The 7,500-nt window shown below is 41.2% G+C and overlaps 2 long non-coding RNA genes across 2 annotated transcripts; both read right to left on the bottom strand.

The window, feature by feature from the left end:
- Positions 1–2,967: 2,967 nt before the first annotated feature.
- LOC134458949 (uncharacterized) lies at positions 2,968–4,409 on the bottom strand. The gene is made up of 3 exons (XR_010036711.1): positions 4,209–4,409; positions 3,819–3,963; positions 2,968–3,160 (listed from the first exon to the last, which is right to left on the bottom strand). It is a non-coding gene; the product is annotated as an uncharacterized LOC134458949 (long non-coding RNA).
- Positions 4,410–4,784: 375 nt separating this feature from the next.
- Positions 4,785–6,217, bottom strand: LOC134458948 (uncharacterized). Its single transcript, XR_010036710.1, has 3 exons — positions 6,043–6,217; positions 5,640–5,732; positions 4,785–4,860 (listed from the first exon to the last, which is right to left on the bottom strand). It is a non-coding gene; the product is annotated as an uncharacterized LOC134458948 (long non-coding RNA).
- Positions 6,218–7,500: the final 1,283 nt, after the last annotated feature.

Below are 7,500 nucleotides of genomic sequence, written 5' to 3'. Positions count from 1 at the left end.
ATACAGGGAGATAATCACATCTTGTCATCTGACTTGGTGAGGTAAACCCAAAAGAAATCTCCCCTGTAAGTCCTGTATCCACCTGATTACACGACCACAAACCACGGCCATTTTCAACGTTTTCTGCTACCACAGGATATCCGGTCTGCTAGTTCAGGTGACAAAAAACAAAAAGCTTCTTGCGTGAAAGTCTTTACTTAATTTAAAGACCCCATATGGGGGTCTATAAACATGGGCCACGGATGAGTCTACAAATGCACCACGAATGGATTCAATTCAAATACATACATTTTGAATATTTCTAAACTTTTGGGGTTTTGCGGTCGGTGGCAGCCTCTGATTGTTTGGAAGCTGCCGTCACTCAAACGGCCTCCTCACGTGTGATTGGTGTGATACAATAAAACTTAATTTACAAAGCATAGGAATCGATTCTGATGTACTCACGCTAAGATATGTTATCCCAGAATGGAGTTGGTAGCAGTGTAGAGACCACAGAAAGCACAACAATATCCAGCCAACGAAAAAACAGGTTCTAACCACGCACAACACTGGTCCAATGGAACTTCCAATGTTAAACACCTAGCCGCCTAGCATTTTGGAATCCCTGGCTGCGTATGTATTCGTTTGTGTACAAACAGCCGGAACCAAAGTATAGGTCCCTCTACAGCAGGGGTCGGGAACCTTTTTGGTGGAGAGAGCCATAAACGCCCATTTTTAAAAAAATATTTTTTGTGAGAGCCATACCATTTTCCTCCATCATTTCTAATGCTAATTGTCATGCACAGAAGGGAATAAAAGTAACGCTTGCATTGGGGACAAGAAGGGAGAGCTAACGAAAGAAGAACTAAAACTACTTGTAGATGTGCTGATGTGCATTTAAGAAGCCACGCGCATGCATTACCTTTAGTTTCTATCTTTTATGCATCGGAGTTGCCAATGAGCAATGAGAATGACGGAGGTGCTTCTATTCTACACTGAAAAAAAAATGTCCGTAAAAAAACGGATAAAGTCCTGGCAATTTATTACCGGGGACATATCCGTTATGTGACGGACAGTTCCGTTTATTCTACAACGGAGAATTCCGTAATTTTACAGCAACTTCACCGTTCTTTCACATGCACTTCCGTTCATAATAAAAAAGGAGAATTCCGTAGATTTACACTAAATTCTCCGTTCATTCACATGCTCTTCCGTACATCATAAAAAAGGAGAATTCCGTAGATTTACAGTACATTTTCTGTTCATTTACATGTACTTCCGTTCATTATAAAAAGGAGGATTCCGTAGATTTACAATAAATTCTGTTTATTCAGCATTTCAGCAAGTATTCATTATAACTCATACAGTCTTTCCTTAACACTCTGAGGTCTACGGGGTCACCGGTGACCCCATCTGTCACTTCTACAAAAACATCTGTAACTCTGTGAGTTGTCATTCAAACATAAAAGTGACAGCATTAAAAACCTTGAAACTTCTAGTTTTCAAATATATACTGACATTTATCACATGGAAAGTGACAGGGGGGTTTACTTTTATCTAGCAAACACTTTTGTTTACAGGGTTCAATCTTCAAAAGTCTTGACTACATATATTTAGCGTGTGCTTTCTTGCACTGTTAAAAGACCTATACAACGTTTTTTTTTGTACAGTTGTGATTACACTCAATTAAAAAAAAAAGTATTACATTAACTTTACTGTCATATTCTTTTTTTGTTAGGCTTTTCAGAAGAGGGGGAGATAACAAATGTTATCTTTTTCAAGAATAATTAACACCACTGCCAATTTCATGAAGTATTGATTATGACTCGTACACTATCATCTCTTAACAACATTACCGGTGTATAACAAAACCAGAAAGTCTTGAAATTCGAAGTAGTGTTGTATATTCTTGAAAATAACATTGTTATGAAATAGGTTCCAACATATTGAAAGAAAAGACATTGTACCTTGGGTTAAGAGACAGTTCATCAGAATGAAAACTCTGCATTACATCAATGGGTCTTACATCTGCCACATCATATCATTTCACAATCGTCCAGTTTTACAACATATATATATTTTTTTAAATATGATGGTAACACTTAATTTTAACATTACATCGCTTAGCACTAATACATACAATGTTAACCCATTGATGCCTAAAGCACTTGCAGAAAAGGGTGCTGATGCCATACAAAACTCCAGGCGCCAGGGCCAATGCAACATCCAGCATCAATGGGTTAATGCCTGTATAAGTAACTTGTGAGGCATGTACTAAGCGAAATCAAACATTTGTTAGGTCCTTATTGAGGTTATATTAGGTAATAAATCCCTAATTGTGCATGAACAAGTAATTTGCGAATACATGCCTAACATATATTTGATCTTGCTTAGTGCATGCCTTACAAGTTACTTAGAGCATACAGGCATTAACACTGTATGTATTAGAGCTAATAGATGTAATGCTAAAATAAAGTGTTGCCAAAATGATAATCAAAATAATTCTCTGTAATAATCCTAACAAGCATGAACACAGATAAATTGTCATTAAGTGGTAAATTATGGAGAATCTGTCCTTGAGAAGGAACACAAAATGCTCTTTCTTCAGGTGTTACTTGAAGCTGCATAGGTTGTCTGAATGTCAGTGGATTCAAAAGAGTCATTGAAAGATACACCCATTTCTGTTGTTGTGGACTGGTGGTGTCTACGTAGTAAGTCCTTGTACACTTGAACAGCCATCTTGGCTGCAAATTATCGTCATGCCCTGTGCATCTGACAAAGCGTGTACTTGACAAAGATGCCAAACTACTTTCTTGATGTCTGTAGTAACTATTTACATTTTGGGCATAAACACATGTTGAGTGATCAATGGGTTGCTGGGAAGCTTTGAGAGAAGTTCTAGTACCTTTGGTCGTTTGTTGGTTGAGATGGAACGTCATAAACATATTCAAAGAAGGTGAAAACAGAGCCGAGCTGTGCTGGATATGACAAGTTGCAGACCCAGTTGAACAGCTTGTCAATTGTGCAAGTCAGGCCGTCTGCAACGGGAATGGTCACGCGGTCATTCCTGGCGGTGATGACAGACTCTTCAGATTCCCAATGCAGACCACTAGTGGTTGGGTTGTGGATTCCATCTCAGTGTCAGTAGTGCAGTGAAGAGGGATGTGAAGTTGGTTCCAGACTGAGAAGAAGTAGAAGAGGAGGAAGAAGACAAAGGACGAGAGAGAGAGAGAAAGAGAGACAGAGACAGAGAGAGAGAGAGAGAGAGAGAGAGAGAGAGAGAGAGAGAGAGAGAGACATCATCAATAATACTTAATAGCAAGTGTTACTTAACTGATTGAAAGGTATGAGCATACCAGTCAAACTAAGTATAGCCGAATCAACTACAGGTATACATACATTGATATCATCTTCTTAGATCTTCATTAAACTGAGTGAATTTAATTTAATTCATTTTTAATTTCATTATTTATATATACATATGAAGAGTTTATTTGCAAAACGGTGTATCTACCATTTTTTGCATTTTATTATTGAAAATGGCTGTCCAGAGGTCCTATCACCTATGTGTGAATTCTTGCCATTCAAATATTTTGAGAACATACTTTTTCAACTTATATGAAATTCATTTTGCAATGCAATGCCCAATACAAAATTGTTAATTTCCCAACATTCTACAAAATGGAGATACACCGTTTTGCAAATAAACTCTTCATATATATGACCGGTATACGTATGAACTTATACAGTATAATATCAAGGAGCCAAGACTGACTTGCACCAACACAGACCCACACGCAAACACACACACACACACACACACACACACACACTCCTACCAATGATGTCAGCGATGCAGAGTCCTAGCTGGCCAATAGTGTGTGAGGTGTTAAGTTCCGCCTGTCCGTGCAGCAGCAGCAGGTTGGAGGGCGGGACCTTTAGCTTGACTGACAGCTCTTCCACTGCATGCTTCAGAAGCCCTGTCTGCAACACACATACACATAAATATTACTTACACACACATCAGCTGTATAGGGTTCTCTACTTTCCATGGCTTCCCCCAACTATAAAACAGAATTATAATACTTCCTGTAAAAAGTCTTTGACTAGGCAAAGCGCTATACAACACAGATGTCCTGCTCTCTCTCTCTCTGTGTGTGTGTGTGTGTGTGTACCTGTGCTAGTTGTATTTGGTGTATGTCTGGTCTGTGGCGTATCTTTAAGTTTACCAGTCGTGCCGGTGTGTTCTGCTGATGCTGCTGCGAGCGTTTTCATTGGCTGGTTTTCCTGCGAGGGCGTGGCCTGCATACGATGGCGATGTCTGCATCGTCAGACTCCTCTCCTTCATCCTCCTCCTTTAATTGGCTAGCTGCCGCAGCAATCCCGGCCCCTCTGGTGATGGACGCAGCATCCAGCCTCTTGTTAATCTCCCTGTCACACACACACACACGCACACAATGTAAGGAAAGTTGACAAGACACTGTAGAGATAGTGTCAGTGCGTGGCGTGCACACAAGTGTGTGTGTTGTGTACTCACGCTAGTTTGTGGTTGGGCCGCCGCCGTGCCTTGAGTGGTGTGGAGGGGGAGGGGGAGGGGGGCGGAACGCCTCAGCACAGTCCTAACACCAACACATACACACACACAACACACATGATGGATATGGTAAGCATACAGCAATAAATTGGAAAAATATTGTAGGGGCTACTGTGTTGACTCATGGTCTGTGTGTGTGTGTGTGTGTGTGTGTGTGTGTGTGTGTGTGTGTGTGTGTGTGTGTGTGTGTGTGTGTACTCACATTGTGTTCTGCATGGGTTTGGTCACCTGGTCCGAGTCATCTGAGAGTTCGGTACACTGCTTCCCTCACCATCGCTGTCAGAAATCTGTCAAACACACAATATACAGTCTAAAGTTCGCCGTCCGTGTTAGCTGTAACTTATCCAAATACTGCTAACTTTATACAGCAGGCACATATTTACTGACCAAGTTGCTCTCTATGACAAAAGTGCTATGGGCTACTGTGACAGGTAAACAAGAAACAACAGGTTAACAACACTTGGCGTTAATTAGTTCTCTACAACTACAAACCGCTGCTGTTCCATTCCGTTTGGGATCCATATCTCCAAACTATAGTTCTCTTGAACTTAACTGCATTGAAAGCCGTGAAAGTGAAAGCCCATTGGGAAACTCCAACTCCCATTGTCATTGTGACACAGCACTCCACAGCACACAAGTGAACACTGCACACTGCACACAACGAAATTGAATTTATGCCTCAACCGTGCAAGGGGGCAGCCCTCAGTGGCGCCCCATGGGGAGCAGTGCGGTGGGACGGTACCATGCTCAGGGTACCTCAGTCATGGAGGAGGATGGGGGAGAGCACTGGTTGATTACTCCCCCCACCAACCTGGCGGGTCGGGAGTCGAACCGGCAACCTCTAGGATGCAAGTCTGACGCCCGAACCGCTCACCCATGACTGCCCTATTGTTATAAGAATATGGCTATGACAGCCTTAAATAGCAGGTTAAAATATGGTCATTTACATTTTGGTGACAACAAGGTCATAACTCTGTATAGCAATGAGGTCCTAACAGAGGCTCTGCATGAAAGTGTTTTTAAAGATTAAAAGACGTTTTAAAAGTGACTATCCTTTGAAACATACCTGCACAAAATCAACCAGAAAAGACATCTCAGATTTTACACTGCAGCGGCTTCGGAGGTAGAAGATGTGTGAGAACTGTGTAGCACTTTTCATCTGAAAATGAGAGCAGAAAATTGTACAGCAGTACTTAAATTTCACATTTACCAAAGTCTCTGTGTTATAACAATAACATATAGTAACATATTTATCACAATTGCATACAATACAACAATAAGAAAAGTAATCAGGAAAAAAAATATTTAAAAAAAAAAACAAATGAAAGGAGGCAGAGGGCCTGTAAGTGGATGGCAATAAGACACATGATCACATAGATAATATGATACACATGGAAACACACACACACACACACACACACACACACACACACACACACACACACACACACACACACACACACACTTACCATCAGTCTGATCATCCAACTGTTCAATCAGAGTAGGAGCTTGGACAGATGTGGACACAAGACCTGGGCCCTGATTAAGAGAGAAGAGAGAGAGGGGGAGAGCACGTTAGTTCCCAGTGCATTGAAGGTACTGCTGTCCAACTCTACCACCTAAAACTCAAACTTCTTTTCAAACGCCATGGTATCGTCACCAATTACCATTGCCTACAAAATCTCGTGCGTGGCCGTTTTATCCCTCGAACAGAGCGTGCATCTCGCATGTCGCACTATCCATCTGAAACAACTGCCGGTATTTTCCTTCATACGAGGTCTACCGAGACAAAACACGACAGTGTTGACCAGTTGCCCAGATCTAACATATTCAACTACATACTGAAACGGTGAAAACCACGACACTTACACAGTACGGTTCAAAGTTTGTCTATTGACATCGAGCCAACACAAAACAGTGGGATACTGCTTGCTTACTCGTGCTATTCTTTATCATGTACGAGGGTGGCGGACGGTCTGATTTACATGATTTGACGCAGAACTGCTTAACTGAAGTTTAAAATGCTAGCTAGCCCCTGTCTTGCCCCCTCCGATACCTGTTACTAGCAGCATCCACTTATGCCCCACTACCGGTAGCCTACTAGCTCTACGTCAATCCATCCGTGGTGTTTCAGTATCCTTGCATACATTCTGTCCGACTTTCTTTCTTTCTTTTATGTTCAGAAAATAGCTTTCAACTTCACATCAGTAAAGTGCCGCCTGATTTATTTCACACCACCAGCTAATTATCACTTACCCTATTAGCAACCAATGTTAGCAAACCATCCAATATCACATTTCAAACCTTTAATTCTCCCAACACAAAACGTTTTAACCATTAAGTTAGTCCACATGTGAATGAAAAGAAAATACATATAATTTATAGTGCAAGCGTTAAAGATCAATAGCTAACTGAGTACCAATAACTAGCTAAATCTGATCGTAGGCTAGCTTAATGTTCACAGAATCACGGAGGCTGTTCCAATGTTCGTACAGCAAAACTTGTGAAGCAGGGTTTGATTTTAACCATAAACTAACGCTAACACTCGTAATTGTTACGAAATTATACAAATAAAGCGAATTACTTACGCCAGCCTCTCTCGGTGTCTGAAGTCAAGTCGCCCGCATCTTGCATTTCCAACGGTAGAAAAGGCGGGCGGAAGTCTGCTTTCAAATGCCCACAGTCACGCGAGGGGACAGCCAAACGGACGTTAGTTTCTCACTTGTATAGCAAGCACGACTCAGAAATGAACCTCTTAACTTCAGGTCTCACACATTCTGTGTAAATCTTGCACAAAAAATGACACATAATCTGTCAATATGCTGTCTACACACATCTCAATGTGTTATTTTTTGACACATCTGTTTAGGCATTGTATCCCACAGTGCATTGCGTTCTTCAAAATACGGGTAAAGCATCCGTAGAAT

Source organism: Engraulis encrasicolus, chromosome 11 (genome assembly GCF_034702125.1).
Source record: "Engraulis encrasicolus isolate BLACKSEA-1 chromosome 11, IST_EnEncr_1.0, whole genome shotgun sequence".
NCBI lineage: Eukaryota > Metazoa > Chordata > Actinopteri > Clupeiformes > Engraulidae > Engraulis > Engraulis encrasicolus.
The sequence above is the reverse complement of the archived record's forward strand: the minus strand, read 5'-3'. Positions and strand labels throughout refer to the sequence as shown.